This window comes from Bubalus bubalis, chromosome 7 (assembly GCF_019923935.1).
Source record: "Bubalus bubalis isolate 160015118507 breed Murrah chromosome 7, NDDB_SH_1, whole genome shotgun sequence".
Taxonomy (NCBI): Eukaryota; Metazoa; Chordata; class Mammalia; order Artiodactyla; family Bovidae; genus Bubalus; species Bubalus bubalis.
In genome coordinates, this window is record NC_059163.1 from 14,861,619 (window position 1) to 14,879,035 (window position 17,417).

General features: G+C 46.4%; 1 pseudogene; it reads right to left on the bottom strand.

Annotated features, from left to right (window-relative positions):
* The window catches only part of LOC102393352, a 59,748-nt pseudogene that overhangs the window by 19,755 nt on the left and 22,576 nt on the right, over nt 1-17,417 (bottom strand).

A 17,417-nucleotide genomic window follows, 5' to 3' on the forward strand; every position in this document is an offset into this window, starting at 1 on the left:
TCTTTTTTCTATAAGTTTGGTTTTTTGTTTTTTTTTTTCAAGAATTCACATATAAGTGAGATCATGCAGTCTTCCTCTTTCTAATTGATTTCACTCCCTGAACATTTGTTAGACTCCATCAGTATTACTACTTATTAATGTCATTAATAGTAACAACATACTAAGTATAAATAACAATGGTAATAGATTGCTCGTGTTTATTGCCATTAATTTCATCTTTAAAAAGGTTGTCAAAATTTAATTAAGTTGGTAAATTCCTATGTATCTACCAAGACTGACTCATGAATAAGAAGGAAATCTGAACAGACTGATTACCAGTTACAAAATTGAGTCAAAGTCAAAAAACATCCCAACAAACAAGTTCAGAAACAGTCAGTTTCATTGGTGATTTCTACCAAAAATTTAAGAGAAAATAATACCAGTGCTGCTCAAACTCTTCCAAAAAATGAAAGAGGAGGGATTGTTTCCAACCTTATTCTGTGAGGCCAACATTACCCTGACAGCAAACAAACAAACAAAAAAAGAATCCAGCAGAAAAGAATGTACAGGTTGATATTCTCGATGAACATAGGTGAAAATATCCTCAAAAAAAAAAAAAAAAAAAGCGTTAGCAAACCAAAGTCAGCAATACATGCAAAAAACACTACACCATGGGGTTTATTCCAGGGATCCAAGTATAGTTCAACATCCACAAATCAATGTTGCACACCACACTGAGAAAATGAAAGAATCACACATTCAACTCAAGAGACGCATAAAAAGCATTTGACGAAATTCAACATCCTATTATGATAAAGCTCAACAAAGTGGGTAGGGAAGGAACACACCTCAACTTAAAAAAGGCCATATGTGACAAGCTCACAGCTAACATCATGCACATTGATGAAAAGCTAAAAGCTTTTCTTCTGTGATAGCCAGTGGGAGTTTGATGTATGACACAGGGAACTCAAAGCCGGTGCTCTGTAACAACCTGAGGGATGGGGTGGGAGGGAAGAAGGAGGGGAATTCAGGAAGGAGGGGACACAAGTATGCCTGTGGCCGACTCATGTTGGTATATGGCAGATACCATCACAATATTGTAAAGGAATTATCCTCCAGTTAATATAAATATATTTTTTAAAGCCTTTCTTCTAAGATCAGGAAAAAGTCACAGATGTTCACTCTTATCACTTTTATCTAACATATTATTGGAAATCCTTGCCATGGCAATTAGGCAAGGGAAAAAAAGGCATCCAAATTGGAACAGAAGAAGTAAAACTTTTGGCAGATGTAATGATATTATATGTATAAAAACCCTAAAGACAAAATCTGTTACAAGTAATAAATCCAGTAAAGATGCAAGGTACAAAATCAATATACAAAAATCACTTGCCTATTAGTGTTTCTGTGCACTAATAACAGACTCTCAGAAAGAAACAAGGAAACAATTCCACTTTGCATCAAACTGATTAAAATACCTAGGAATAAATTTGACCAAGTAGGTGAAATATCTGTACACTGAAAACTCTAAGACATTGATGATTGAAATTTAAGAAGACACAGATAAATGGAATGATATTTTCTGTTCACAACTGAAAGAATTTATATTGTTAAAATATCTGTATTACACAAAGTAATCCACAGTTTCAATGCACTCCCTATGAAAATCCCAATGATGTTCATCACAGACACAGAACAAACTATCCTAATATTTGTGTGGAACCACATAAGACCCTGAACAGCAAAGGAAATTTTGAGAAAGAAGGATGAAACTGGAGAAATCACCTGCCCTATTTTCAAACTGTACTCCAAAGCTACAGTAATCAAAATAGTCTGGTACTGGAATGAAAAGAGACATGTAGATCAATGGAAGAGAGCAGAGTGCTCAGAAATAAGCCCAGGCATATATGATCAACTACTTTATGGCAAAAGAGCCAAGAATATAAAATGAGGAAAGGAGAGTTCCTACAATAAATGATGTTGGGAAAACTGGATGCCATGTGAAAGAATGAAACTGGACCACTGTCTAACACCATGCACAAGAACTAACTCAAAATGGATTAAAGAATTGAACACAAAACTTGAAACTATGAAACTCCTAGAAGAAAACATAGGTGGTAATCTCCTTGCTGAGGTCTTTGTTGCTGGACCAAACTCCAGTTCACTCATGCCATGCTAAGCAAAGCCAAACTACTGATAACTGGGTTTGGTCAATATATATATATATATATATATATATATATATATATATACACACACACACACACATACATATCTATATCTATCTATCTATGTATCTATGGATAGAGAGTTTATTTGCAGTGCACCAAGAAAGGAGAATGGCAGCTCATGCTCAAACAATCCAAACTCCCAAATGGCTTTCAAAGGAGAGTTTTCAAAGGCAATATTAGATGTGAGGGTTCCAGCATGCGTTATTAGCTCATGGAATTTCTCTTCCTTGGTTGGTGGTATTAGGGTATTTCTGGCTCCAGTTAACCTGAGGTCTACATACTGGTGGTCAGCACACAGTCAACTTCCTTCACCTAGTGTGGGTTTTGTGTCTGCAAAACGACTCAAGTACGTGGCTCTCGATAGTGCCCATAGTCCTTGGAGGATCTGCAGGTCCTAAGCTAGTCTTAATTCCTTTTGTTACTGCATTCCTTTGTCTCTTCATTTTCTTTTTTCTTTGACTGAATTTGCTCCTGGGAACTCAGGGAAGATCTAGGAAGCTAAAGCTTTTCTACAAACAAGAAGTGAGGGACAAGGAGGGTGTGGGAGTCTGTCCCTGAGAAGGGTCCTGCTGGGTTTCATTTTGATGATATTTCTCTTTTGTATTTGACACCAAAAGCAAGGGAAACAGAAGAAATAATGAATAAGTTGAATGACATCAAACTAAAGAGTTTTTGTGCAGCATAGGAAACTTCAAGAGAATGAAAGGACAACCTACCAAACAGGGGAAAATATTTGCAAATTATATATCAGATAAAGGATTAATACCCCAATTATATAAGGAACTCGTACAACTCAGTAACAAACAACTGGTTAAAAATTGAACCAAAGACCTGAATAGACATTTTCCCAAAAAAGACATACAGATGGCTGCCGGGGTCCAGCCCCAGCTGATCCAGGGTATTCGAAGGAGAGACGGCTAGGCGAGGGTCAGGGAACAACTGCTTAATTAAACGTTAATTAAGGATACAAAGAGTAATAGAATAAGGATAGCTCAGTAGGAAAATTCAGTGGAGAAAAGAGGCTGAGTAGCTTGGTTTACGCGGGGGACCAATAAAACTTCAAGACAAGAAGCTTGCACCACTTACGTAGGCCGCAGGCGTCCTTCCGTTCTCCCGAAGGAGAGGAGACACTGAGGCCTCCCCGGTCGGATCTTAGAAGCCCAGGCATAATTAGTAAGCATGGTGGGTTCCGCGCTCCAGATGGAGACTCAACCAGAGTGAGAGAGAGAGAGACATGGGGAGACCAGTCTTTCGAGGAACTGATCCCAATTCTTTATTTTCCATGGTCTACTTTTATACACTGAGGTGTTATGCAAAAGTCACGCGGGGTCAGCAGTCCTGACTTTTATCAAAGTCAGGTGCTTCATACAAAAGTATACAGAGGTCTTAGGGGTGTTACATCATCTTCTGGCCGGGGGGCCTGCTGACAATTTACGACCCTCTCCTTGTGACAGCGGTCAGTCAACCAGGACACTTATTTCTCCAGGGGTGATTATTCTTAAAACAGACGCCACCCAAATAAAGTTACATTCCTATAGGGTGAGGGTATAGTTAAGGAAAGAATTTACTTAGCCTAAGGTCTAACGTGATTTATATCAAAGGTTAATACTTATTTCTTCTATATATTCATTAATGTGTATAAGGGCAGGGGATGTGGAGACTTAGCAGTAAACATTGGCTCAACAAATGAAAAACCCTTCACCAATACGATTTCTAATCAGCCCATTACACTTATACTAATAATTTTCTAACTTTTCTAAAGAACCTGTTTTTAGAAGGTTTAAAGCATCTCGTGCCTCTCACAGTTGGGAGGCTGTGAGCAATCACATGTGGCCGGACAAGCCTGTCCAGGCAGGCTAGAGGATTTCCAAAGGAGTTTGTAGGTTAAACACTGTCACACCTAGGAATTATTAACTGGAGCTGTAAGCTAACTCTTTTTTCAGAGAGAGGTAGTGGGAGACAGCCCCCCGTAAAGTCAGAGGTGTAGGTGAAAGCACAAAGCAGAAAGTAGGCAGACTCTGGTTTTGGGGGTAGATGCTCAAGAATTTCCAGGGGGACTCCTGAGGCTCGATCCCGCCTTTGCGTATGCCGAGCCTCCTTCCTCATGACCTTTGTCATGGGCGGAGTGCCTCACGCTGGCTCCAGGCAGTGATAGAATTCCAGTTGAGCTATTACAGATCCTCACTCAATATGCAATATGCCGGCTCCCGGCAGATGGCCAATAGACACATGGAAAAATGCTCAACATCACTGATCGTCAGGGACATGCAAATCAAAACCACAAGGAGACACATGTCACCCCTGTCAGGATGGGTTTCCTGTCACATAGAAGAAGCAACAAGTGCTGGTGAGGATGAGGAGAAGGGGAACCCTCTTACACTGTTGGTGGGAGTATCAGCTGGTGAGGTGAAGCCACTGTGGAAAACAGACTGGCAGTTCCTCAAAAAATTTAAAGTAGAGCTACATATGAGAGCGTCTGGATATTTATCTGAAGAAAACAAAACTACTAAAGATATCTGCACCACCATGTTCGTTGCACAGTTATTTAAAATAGCCAAGATATGAAATCACCTAAGTGTCCATCAGGGCTCCCCGATAGCTCAGTTGGTAAAGCATCCACCTGCAATGCAGGAGACCCTGGTTCGATTCCTGGGTTGGGAAGATCCACTGGAGAAGGGATAGGCTATCCACTCCAGTATTCTTGGGCTTCCCTTGTGACTCAGCTGGTAAAGAATCCACCTGCAATTCGGGAGACCTGGGTTTGATCCCTGGCTTGGGACGATCCCCTAGAGAACGGAAAGGCTATCCACTCTAGTATTCTGGCCTAGAGAATTCCAAGGACTGAATAGTCCTTGGGGTTGCAAAGAGTTGGACATGACTGAGTCACTTACACTTCACTTCACTTATAAGTGTCTATAAAGAGAGGAACAGATAAAGAAAATGTGATATATATACAGAATGATATATGAAAAACCTTTCTTCTAAGATCAGGAAAAAGTCACAGATGTTCACTCTTACCACTTTTATCTAACATATTATTGGAAATCCTTGCCATGGCAATTAGGCAAGGGAAAAAAAGGCATCCAAATTGGAACAGAGGAAGTAAAACTTTTGGCAGATGTAATGATATTATATGTATAAAAACCCTAAAGACAAAATCTGTTACAAGTGATGAATCCAGAATGAATGGTTATTCAGCCATTAAAAAAAAACACACACACAAGGAAATCCTGCCATTTGCAACAACATGGATTGGAACTTGAGGGCGTTATGCTAAGTGAAAGAGCTCAAAGAATGGAAGATGAATGCCACGTGATGTCATTTATATGTGAATTTTTAAAAAATAACATGAAAAATAACCTCATGTACAGAGATAAACTGGTGAATGCCAGGAGTAAGGGCTGGAGGGTGAGGGAAATGCATGATGTGGGTCAAAAGGTACAGACTTCCAGAAGCAAAATAAATGAGTCATGGGGATAAGTGTATAGCATGGTGACTGTCGCTAATAATGCTGTGTTCTATTTTTGAAAGTTGCTAAAAGAGTAGATATTAACCTTCTCATTACAAGGAAATATTTTATACTTACGTGTGGTGACAGATGTTAACTAGATCTATTGCAGTCATTTTGCAATATTTACATGTGTGGAATCATTTGGAACTAAAATTATGTTATATGTTAATTATATCTCAGTAAAAAAAGAAAAAAGAAAGAAAGTGAAATCGCTCAGTCGTATCCGACTCTTTGTGACCCCATGGACTGTGGCCTACCATGCTCCTCCATCCATGGGATTTTCCAGGCAAGAGTACTGGAGTGGGTTGCCATTTCCTTCTCCAGGGGATCTTCCAGACCCAGGGATCGAACCTGGGTCTCCCGCATTGTAGGCAGATGCTTAAGAAAAAGCAGTATAAAAAAGTTCCCCCTAAGAGTCACAGTATTCTAAATTATCATTGTTGAAGTTTGACATAAAATGTAATTATAGTGAGAATATATGTAAGAGGCAGGGCTCGCAGGAGGCAAAGTCTTACTTTGAGATGAAATTATGCAATGCATACAGTTGTTCAAATGCATTGCATGTGTATCTCAAATCTTAGACTCAATCTAATATCTATCATCTCTGATTCCATACATTAAAGTTTGCAGCTCCTGGCTCACAGGAGTTTTGCAGAGGAGACCTCTGTCCAAATCTAATGGGCACAAGGAAATAGGAGCAAAGAAAGTTCTCTTCAGGCGTTGACAGGTGAGCCCAGGCAAAATTAGTCCTAGCAGTGGCCAGTGTGACGAGACCATCAGAGTTTATTGGTTCTCAGGATGGCTACCCTGCGGCTCAGACAGTACACCATCTGCCTGCAAATACAGGAGACCTGGCTTCTATCCCTGGGTCAGGAAGATCCCCTGGAGAAGGGAATGGCAACTCACTCTGATATCTCTGCCTGGAGAATTCCATAGACAAAGGAGCCTGGCAGTCGCGTCTGACTCTTTGAGACCCTGTGGACTGTAGCCCGCAAGGCTCCTCTGTCCATGGGATTTTCCAAGCAAGATTACTGGAGTGGGTTGCTGTGCCCTCCCTCAAGCTGGCTAAAGAGATAAATTCACGAGATCTATATGTGTCATCTTTCTTCTGAATTTTGTTATGAGCTCACCACAAAAACTGATAACATGATAAACAACTTAACTTCCCTGTCACAGGTAGACAGACCCCTGAGACAGGGCCAAGCAGCCCCAGAGATCCTGCCTGGATCCAATCAAAGGCTTTGGTCAAAGGGCAGAGACGCTCATGACTGGACATGCAAGGTTGTTCCAGGGGTGTTCAGAGCCATCTCCACAAGGAAATATTGGAGCAACGTGTTGCTGAGGCAAGCCTAGATTTATAAAACCTATAGGACCCCAATTTGACAGTCTTCATAATGGATTGGGTATAGGAAAGCACACAATGATATAAAATCTTGCAATCTGGACCCAAGTTATTTTAGGTGTGCATGCGTGCAAAGTCAATTCATTCATGTCCAACTCTGCGACCCTATGGACTGTAGCCCACCAGGCTCTGTCCATGGGATTCTCCAGGGAAGAACACTGGAGTGGGTTTGCTGAGCCTTCCTCCAGGGGATCTTCCCAACCTAGGGATTAAACCCATGTCTCTTACATTTCCTGCATTGGCAGGCAGGTTCTTAACCATTAGCATCCCCAGGGAAGCCCTTTATTTTAGGCAGATGTTTTTATTTTCCTTTTGTAAACCTCAAATTCTATTTTGAATTGTTGAGAAAGTAAATATTTTATTATTCTGTTTCTTTACTTCCTACAGATATTTTCAGTTATGCTTCAAGCTGCAGCTAAGGTAATATGTATTTATATATTTTGACTTTGTCATACCAATTGGCCTATTGATATAATGTATAGAATTTTTTTTGTTAAAAATTTTTTACTAATATATGCACGTATATAAAAATGTAGTAAATAAAAATAGCAAAGAAAGTAAATAGCATTTAAAATGGTAGTCAAATGCTAAAAAGCAGGCTGTGGGACTTATCTGATCGAGTCTGAACACAAATTTCACCTTCCCAACTGCCCTGCTAAGTAGCTATGTGGCCTTAGAGAGATTTCTTAACCTCTCTGACTCTCAGTTCCCTCATCGGCAAATGGGATACCATGCTGCCTGCCTCCTAGGCCCAGTGGGGCAGATTAAATGTATAAGACAAGTGTATCCCATAGAACAGTGCTTGGGGCACAGTACGTGAAAATGAAACTGAAAGTCACTCAGTCGTGTCCAACTCTTTGCGACCCCATGGACTATACCGTCCGTGGAATTCTCCAGGCCAGAATACTGGAGTGGGTGGCTGTTCCTCTCTCCAGGGGATCTTCCCAACCCAGGGATCGAATCCAGATCTCCCGCATTGCAAGTGGATTCTTTACCATCTGAGTCACAAGGGAAGCCCAAGAATACTGGAGTGGGTAGCCTATTCCTTCTCCAGTGGATCTTCCCAACCCAGGAATTGAACCACGGTCTTCTGCATTGCAGGCAGATTCTTTACCAACTGAGCACCTCTCTCAGTAGGTGCTCCATAAAGTTTAGCTGTGACGACAATGAGGAAGTAGGGTTGGGCAGTGTCTCCTGGGCATACTTTTGGCACTTGATCTCAAATTGAACTATGAAGCAGGTCTTGTCATCATCTCCATTTTACAAATGAGAAAACTGAGGCTTAGAGGGTCCTAAGTCTCACAGCAGCTGAGTAAGCAGCCAGGATTCAGGCCCCCAGCCCTGCAAAGGGAAAAGGAAGAGATGGCTGGGTAGAAGTAGGAGGCCCACCTGGGTGAGGGGCTACATTTCAGATGGGAGAGTCTGGGGTGATCCAGCGTAGGAGAAAGAGCTGGTAGAGTGGGTGAGGACTCGAGGGTCGGGGGCCGCAGGGAAGGAGGCCTGAGCCAGGGCTGGGACGGCTGCCTGGCCCACTGCCTGGATGGAGACTGATCTGGTTAGAGGTGGACCAGAGTCCAGGGTGGACCTATCACAGCAGTCCTTGGGAAGAGTGGGGGAACCAGGGCCTGGGGCCCCGACTTACCCAGGGCCAGAGGATGTGTGGTGTCAAAAACCAGGGGGCTTGTGTCCTCACATTGTAGGACAGAGTATTAGCATAGCGTTGGATATTGCTCAGGGTGACAGGTACAGTCTTGTTGGGGTACATTCCATCCCAGGGTGGATCTGGAAAGACAGCTTTTTCATTCCAGTAAAACCCTTTACTGAGAAGCAGAGGAATGTTAGAGGAGACACCCTGCTGGGAGGGCAGGCCTGCTCGAGGCCTCTGTCTCCTATCAGTTGGACGGACAGGCAAGTGGTGGGCAGATGAGAGCCTTGTGGACAAGAGTCGCCACGTCTCAGCCCTGTGGGATCGCGGGCATGTCACCCTGCAGGGCGCCCGGAGCATGGGAGTGAGTCCCTCTCCTCCCACCAGGTCTCTTCTCCCAGCTGCCCTTCATCCCACTGACAATCTCCCCTCTTCAAAGAGGGGTTCACCCCCTGCCTGCAGCCTCACAGGCTCAAAGGGACAGAAGGGGACTGAACCCAGGTCTTCCAACCAGACAGCCCACAGGAGGGCTCTTCCCATGTCTTGGATCCTTGGAGCCGCCTCCTGAGCCCAATGTTGCTGCCCTCACGGCTGCTACCGTGGGACTTTGGGTGGGTGTCTAGACCTCAGTTGTTCTTTCTGTAAGATGGGTGCTTGGTGAGTCCCCTCAGGGCTGGCCGTGAGGGTAGGGGCTGATGTGCTTCAGGGAGAGGGCTGGGAACAGGGTCTGGCCCAAGGCAAGAGCTCACGAGCAGTAGCCGTTCTCATCCAGGACCTGCGTGAAGATTTCCTGCTGCGCCAACAGGGACCTGGATCCTCTCCAAACGAACTGCATCTCCTGCAAACCCAGAGGGAACAGTGAGGGCCCAGGGGCAACAGGGCTGCCCGGCTCCCCTCCCCGGAGCCCGCCTGAGTCTCATGGCTGCCTGCACCCCCTTTTCTCAGTGGCTCATGGCCAACATCTCCCTCTGCTGCCTCCTCCTCAAGATTCCTCCTGACCTCCTAAAGCCACAAAGGGTGGAGGAATTTGCCCTTCAGAAGGCGCCTGCCTGCACGTTCATCCCCCCCATCCTCAGGGCAGGACATGCTGTCAGAACCTACCAGCCATACTCTTTCTAAATCTGCTTGAATCCCTCCCACACGGGGAGCTCATCACCTCTCATTAAGGGCATGGTCCATTTTCACGTTCTGATGCTTAGAAAGTGCTCAGGGCTATGAAGCAGGGATAAAATCCTGCTTCCAGGAGAATTACCTTGGAGCCATACAGTTCCTGACGCCTCTGTGATTTGGTTTCTGCACATGAATCTCTGGGAATCACACCCAGCTCACACACTTACCTGAATCGAGCTGCTATAGGAAGTGTGTGCAGTGCAAGGTGTGGCGCTCGGTGGGGTCACTAAAAACCTTACTTCTCTTGCCCGCTGGGAGCCCAGAGCCTCTTTGATAACTCCACGCTACCACTGCTCTGCAAAACTTTATTATCGGAGTGATCCTGCATGGAATCCTTACATTTTTGGCCTTAATTTCTCCATCTAGGATAATTTTAGCACTACCTGTTTTGGGTTGAATAGTGTCCCCCCAAAAAACATATGCTGAATTCCTAACCCCGTTAGCTCATATGACCTAATTGGAGATAAGGCCTTTACGGAAGTTATTGAGAAAAAATTATCATGAGGGCAGACAGTTATCCATTACGAGTAGGGATAAAAGGAGAAATTGGATCCAGACAGACACAGTGGAAGATAACACAGGGAGAAGTCATCCGCCTCCAGGCCAAGGACGCCTGAGGCCCCCAGAAGCAGAGAGAAGCCTGGAGCTGATCCTTCCTTGACGTCGTCAGAAGACGCATGGCCCTGTCCCGGGTTGGTCTTGGAGTTCTGGCCTCCAGACCTGTGAACAACATTTTCTGTTGTTGGGAGCCCCCAGTTTCTAGTACCTTCTTAATTCAGCCTCAGTAAATGAGAAACTACATCATAGGCTGCTGTGAGGATTAAAGGAAACCCAGAGGGAGGTGGCTCCCACCAGGCCTGGCACTTTGTAGACAGCAAAGGCAGTGTCTGGGTGGTTGTTGAGTGTTACATGCACTCATGCTCGCCGCCCACCCATCAGAAGAGTTATTATGTCCCGGGTACCCCGAACCCCCCACCGCCTCCTCTCTGCATCGAGCATGGTTTACTGAGTGCAGGTCTGTGCCAGTCCCTTTGGAGACTCAAAGAAGAAGGCAGCGCCAGCCCAGCTGCAGGGGGAAAGAGACTCAGGGCCGCAGGCATCCGAGCCGGGCCTGCAGCTCAGCCAGGAGCTAGATCTGCAGGAGGAGAGAACCATTCATGCTGGAGGGCACAGCAGAGCAAAGATGGGCCTGGGACATCCCATGGCCTATGTAGCCGCCAGCATCCCAAATGCTCGGGAGAATAGCAGGGGCAGTATTCTTGCCTGGAAAATCCATGGACGGAGGAGCCTGGTAGGCTGCAGTCCATGGGGTCACTAAGAGTCGGACACGACTGAGCGACTTCACTTTCACTTTTCACTTTCATGCATTGGAGAAGGAAATGGCAACCCACTCCAGTGTTCTTGCCTGGAGAATCCCAGGGACGGGGGAGCCTGGTGTGCTGCCGTCTATGGGGTCGCACAGAATCAGACACGACTGAAGTGACTTAGCAGTAGCAATGAGATGCAGGAAGGAATAGAGGGGGAAGAAGCAGAGGCGGGTTGGTAGCAGTGGATGCAGCTCATGGCTCACCTGGTCCTGCTGCATGGTCTCCTTCAGGTCATAGTCTATCCAGGAGATGATGTGGCCATTGAAGCCTGCCAGGGCAAACAGGGTGGGAGTCGTGGCGGATGCACCAAATGAGTCCACCTGCCAGGAGAACTGTGGCCGGATCCCAAACGTTTCATAGAGAAACCTGTGTCCTTCTGCAAAGAGATCAGCCTTGCTGATAAAAGTGTGGTGGCCCCTCACCCCCTAACTCTCTCAGAGCCCTTGACTTCTCAGGGCTAGACTGCCTTCTGTTTGGCAAGGAGGGTCTTGCTGCTATAGAAACTAACACAGAGGTCCGATCCCAAGATCATCTAAACATTCTCTTCTTTATTCATGATTTATGAGCCACCACAAGTGAACCAAAGATCAGGGTGACTGCAGAAGTCTCCCAGACTTGATAAACCATTAATTAGCATTCACCAAGGAGTCCCCCCAACACTATTTATCACCTGGGAGTTACAGCCTGCATTTTATGGTGAGAAAAGGAAGACTCAAAGAGCTCAAATCACTGTGTGTGTGTGTGTGTGTGTATGTGTCTGTGTGTCTGTGTGTGTGTGTTAGTCGCTCAGCTGTGTCCAATTCTTTGCAATCCCATGGACTGTAGCCCGCCAGGCTCCTCTGTCCATGGCATATTCCAGACAAGAGTACTGGAGTGGGTAACCATTCCCTTCTCCAGGGGATCTTCTCAACCCAGGAATCAAATCCTGGATTGAATCCAGGTCTCCTGCATTGCAGGAAGATTCTTTACCATCTGAGCCACCAGGGAAGCCCTCAAGTCACTGGTGTTAAGTCAAACTGCCCTTCATTGATGAGCTGCCCAGGCTGGGACATTGCCTGTGGCCCTGAAGATGATTCCAGGGTCATGGGACAGAGCTGTAATCAGATCCATATACAAGGCTCATCCAGGAAGAAGGTGACAGCTGGGAGGCTCGGGAGGACCTGAGGAAGATTCGTGGTCTAGTGCACAGAGGTGGTGATGAGGGTCAGTTAGGCTGTTGTGCTTGGGGTGGGGCTCTGAGCCCTCAGGGACCACTGGGAGCAGCAGAGGGGGAGCAGGAAACAGAGGAGACCAAGAAGGAGCTGCTGGAGGGGAAGGGGAAGACTGCGGGGTGGAGGGTCCAGGTTGAGGGAGGGTGGGTCAGTATCACCACACTGGGGGGCAGTAAGCTGTGGAGGGCACACCCTCTCCCCAGAGGGGCAGCCTGAGGAGGGCAGGCCTGAGGGCTGCAGACTCCATGGCCCAGAATTCATCACTCACGGAATTTTCTCTTTGCTTACTGGACACCGACACAAAGCCAAGGGATGGCGTTTCACTGGTCTGATCAGTCATGGCAAGATCATTTTGTTGTGTCAGATTTTTGTTTTCACAGACTGTGGAATGGAGAAGTGGGCACAGACTATGGTCATATCAAAAAAGATGTATGGGTTTCACCTGCTTGGGTTTCAGGACAAGAATTTCTACCTTTTTAATAAAAAAAAAAAGAGGAGGTAAGCCTCCCTTGTACCCCTTTTATTCCTTGAATGTGCAAATATGGCTTTATGATGACTGGAGAAGCGGCAGCATTCTCTGATTATGTGGGAAGTGAAGTGAGAGTCACTCAGTCGTGTCCGACTCTTTGCAACCCCATGGACAGTCCATGGAATTCTCCAGGCCAGAACACTGGAGTGAGTTGCCGTTTCCTTCTCCAGATTATGTGGGAGAGGATGTGAAAATATAAGAAACATCAATGGGCTGCAGAATCAGTCCTAAACCTCCCCCCGACCGCATCTTTGAAAGTAAATAGTAAATATTTTAAACACTCAAGTCACTGTTAATACAGGTTTTCTAGACTCCAGGAAAAAAACATTCCTGAGATTCTGATGAACAAGTGAATATTGAATGAAACAGCTAATAATCACCCAAGATTTAATTTTCTCTCTGCCGTTTAGTAACAGAACCACATAATCCTGCTTAGGGAAGGACAATAGAATTCTAGCTGGAGACTGCATTTCTCAGCTTCCCATGGAAGATAGACCATGTGACTAGGTTCTGAAAAATGGATATGAGCAGAAGTGATGAGGGTAAATTCTGGGTCACCTTCATAAGGTTGCAGCCCGCCACCATCCCCTTTCCCCCTTCCCTGAGAGGATGGCATTTCAGTGAGGTGAGCCACCTGCAGCCAGGCAAGGAGAGGAGAGACACGCTAGGGGATTCAGAGCAAAAGACACAAGTAACTTGGATGCCTGGATTTCTCTGTGACGCAGCGCCCCCTAGTGGCCCCAAAGAGCCTGCAATCATAAACTTTTCCCCCTCGAAGAAGTAACCTTCCATCTTGCTTGAGCCACAGCCACTCAGTCACCCTCATGCAGCTGAACATGCGTCCTAATCAGCACAATGACCAGGTCAAGACCTACCTGGACAGTATGTGGCAGGCAGAGCCAGAGTTCAGGGACTGAGGTGACAGAAAGGACAAGGGGACATAGGAAAGGTGTCCGCCACCTCAGCTGGAGAAACCTGCTTCCCTCCTTCTCAGGAGAGTGCTAAGCATATTAGATTAAGACTCCCTCAAAACCACAATGAGGTGCCATCTCAGGCTGATCAGAACGGCTGCTATCAAAAAGTCTACTAACAATAAATGCTGGAGAGGGGGTGGAGAAAAGGGAACCCTCTTACACTGTTGGTGGGAATGCAAGCTAGTACAGCCACTATGGAGAACAGTGTGGAGATTCCTTAAAAAACTGGAAATAGAACTGCATACGACCCAGAAATCCCACTGCTGGGCATGCACACCGAGGAAACCAGAATTGAAAGAGACATGTGTACCCCAATGTTCATCGCAGCACTGTTTACAATAGCCAGGACATGGAAGCAACCTAGATGCCCATCAGCAGACGAATGGATAAGAAAGCTGTGGTGCATATACACAATGGAATATTACTCAGCTGTTAAAAAGAATGCATTTGAATCAGTTCTAATGAGGTGGATGAAACTGGAGCCTATTATACAGAGTGAAGTAAATCAGAAAGAAAAACACCAGTACAGTATATTAATGCATATATATAGAATTCAGAAAGATGGTAACAATGACTCTATATGAGAGACAGCAGAAGAGACAGATGTAAAGAACAGATTTTTGAACTTTGTGGGAGATGGCGAGGGTGGGATAATTTGAGAGAATAGCATTGAAACATGCATATTATCACGTGTGAAATAGATCGCCAGTCCAGGTTTGATGCATGAGACAGGGCGCTTAGGGCCAGTGCACTGGGATGACCCTGAGGGATGGGATGGGGGGGGAGGTGGGAGGGGGGTTCAGGATGGGGAACACATGTACACCCATGGCTGATTCATGTGAATGTATGGCAAAAACCACTACAATATTGTAAAGTAATTAACCTCCAATTAAAATAAATAAATTAATTAAAAAAAAAAGACTCTCCGTCTCCTGAAACTGCCCTGGAGACTGAAGTCAGTGGGTGTACATCTTGTTCTTAGAACCAGGAGGTTATTGTGGGAGGAAATCGGTGTCCATCCTCTAGGAGTCCTGGGAGCTTGGCTGGTCTTCAGAACATTATAGAGCCTCACAGAGTCCCCTGGGGAGGAGCCACACAGGGTTCCACGTTCCTTCCCACACCAGTGATGAGAACCCGCACTTGCTAAGATGCTGGATGCCATGCTGGAGTGCAGGCCTGCAGGATCAGCTCTGGGGAGTTCAGCATGGTGGGCGTGGTGGGCTGAGACCACAGGTGAGGGCTGTCCCTGTGTGGTCACCCCCAAGGAGGGCGGGTCAGCACCCACCCCCTCCCTCTGCGTTCCCACCATTGTCAAACCAGACCCTGTGCTGAGTCCTGGGGACCCAGAGGAGAATCAGACGGCGGGCACTGCCAGAGGAGCACCTATAGCTCCAGGAGCAAGAGGGGGAGGTGATAAGGTGCTGGGGCCCAGTGGTGGCTCCTGGCCCATGAGACCTCTCAGCTGAATCCAAGGTGAGCTGTTCAAGCGGAAAGAATAGGAAACCTTGTAACTGAAAGCACAGGAGACATGTCATTGGAGCAGGGCAGGGCAGCAGGAAGGAGACAGATGGGAAGGAGGCCAGGGGATGAGACCTGAGGCTGCACTAAGGAGACTGGCGAGTCCGTATGAGGACAGCTAAAGGGTCGCCACCCTGTTCCCACTTACCTTGCTACGGCTTCAAACCAAAAGACCTTTAACAGGAGAAATGAGACAGTCACGGACTTTGGAGTCAGAGAACCAGGTTCAGCACTGGCCCTGCAGACCTGCCTGGTGGGGGAGGCTCAGTCTCTCAGCATCAGCACCTTCACAGGCACGGGGGGTGACAGCCCTCCTCCTAGGGTGTGAGCATGCATGGGGCACAGAGGCAGCTCCTGGCACGCAGGAGGACTCTGTGGCAGGCATCATGGTCAAACGTAAAGATAGTAGCAGGCAAACACACACTACCATATGCAGAATAGACAGCTGGTGGGAATCTGCTGTATGAGAGGGAGGTTCGAGAGGGAGGGGACGTACGTATGCCTGTGGCTGATTCATGCTGATGTGTGGCAGAAACCAACACAATATGGTAAAGCAATCATCCTTCAACTAAATTAAAAAAAAGAAAGGGATGTTAGGGTCTGAGAAGGAAGGGTTCTGTCGGCAGGACCACCTTTGGGATGGAAGTGGCAAATCTTGAGGTTGAATGAGGTCTAGAAGCAGGAGACTAGAAGCTCAGATGAAGGAGGGACCCCAGATTAAAGCAGAAAAAGGGAAGATAATGCTAAGCGGGTCTTTAGACAATCTCCAATGCTATTTCGATGTTTGTCACAGCGGTAACTGGGGTTCCTCTTTCGTGGAGTGATGGCGGAGCTAGAGCTTCAGCCATGCCCTGGAGGAAACTTTAGCTGGTCCACTGAATTTTGCCCCTTTTTTGTAGTCAGTGTCTCTTTTGCAAAACGAGACTGAAAATCCTGATGCCTGCCTGTAGGGCTGAGTGAAGTGTTGCTTGTGAACGGCATTGGGAAGTGGGAGAGGATGGTGTCCCAGTGCAACTGTGCGTGGTGGACAGTGTCATGGAGGTGACTGCTGTCATTGTTGCTGTTATTCATGGTAGTAGGGGTGTTGGTAGCGGTGGTGGTGCTGGAGGTCTTGGTGTTCATGGTGGGGGTTGCGACCGCGGTGGTTGTGGAGATGGTGGTTGTGGTGTTGAAGGTGGAGATGACGATGGGAGTGGAAGGGGTGGTGAAATGGTGTTGGTGGTGCTGATGGCGATAGTGGAGTGGTTGATATTGTTTAGGCTGTAGTAAAAGTGGCGGTGGTGTGATGGTGAGGATATAATGGTTGAGATTATGGAGGAGGCGGTGTTATTTTTAGTGATGGTGGTGGAGGTGATGGCTGAGAGGTGGTGTTGGAGCTGTGGGACGGAGGAGCTTTGGGATGGACGAGGTCGTGGCATTTAGAGTTGTGCTGGTGATGGCTGAAGTGGTGGTGTTGGAGGTGGTGGTGTTGGAGGTGATGCTGATGGTGGTGGTAATGGTGCTGCTGTTGGAGGTGGAGGCATTGATTTTGGAGGTGGTATTGGTGGAGTAGGTGTGGGTGGAGTATGACAGAGATGGGATCTAATCTTTACCTAGCATTTACTAGGACCCACACATTGTACTCAATGTGCTCTATTTGAATTATCCCAATTTAATTTTGATACCAACCCTTTAAGGGAGGTTTTACTTCCTTATCAGACTCATTCACGGAGGAGGAAACTTAGGCTTCAAGAGGTTACATCACTTGCTCTGGATCACAGGTGGTAATTCGCAGAGTCGGGATACAGCCAGTCAGCCCGTCTGGTCTAAAATCACACTCTTGGCACCTGCACTCAAGGGCACGAGCACGGACACGGCACCAGCAGTCACAGTGGTTACCG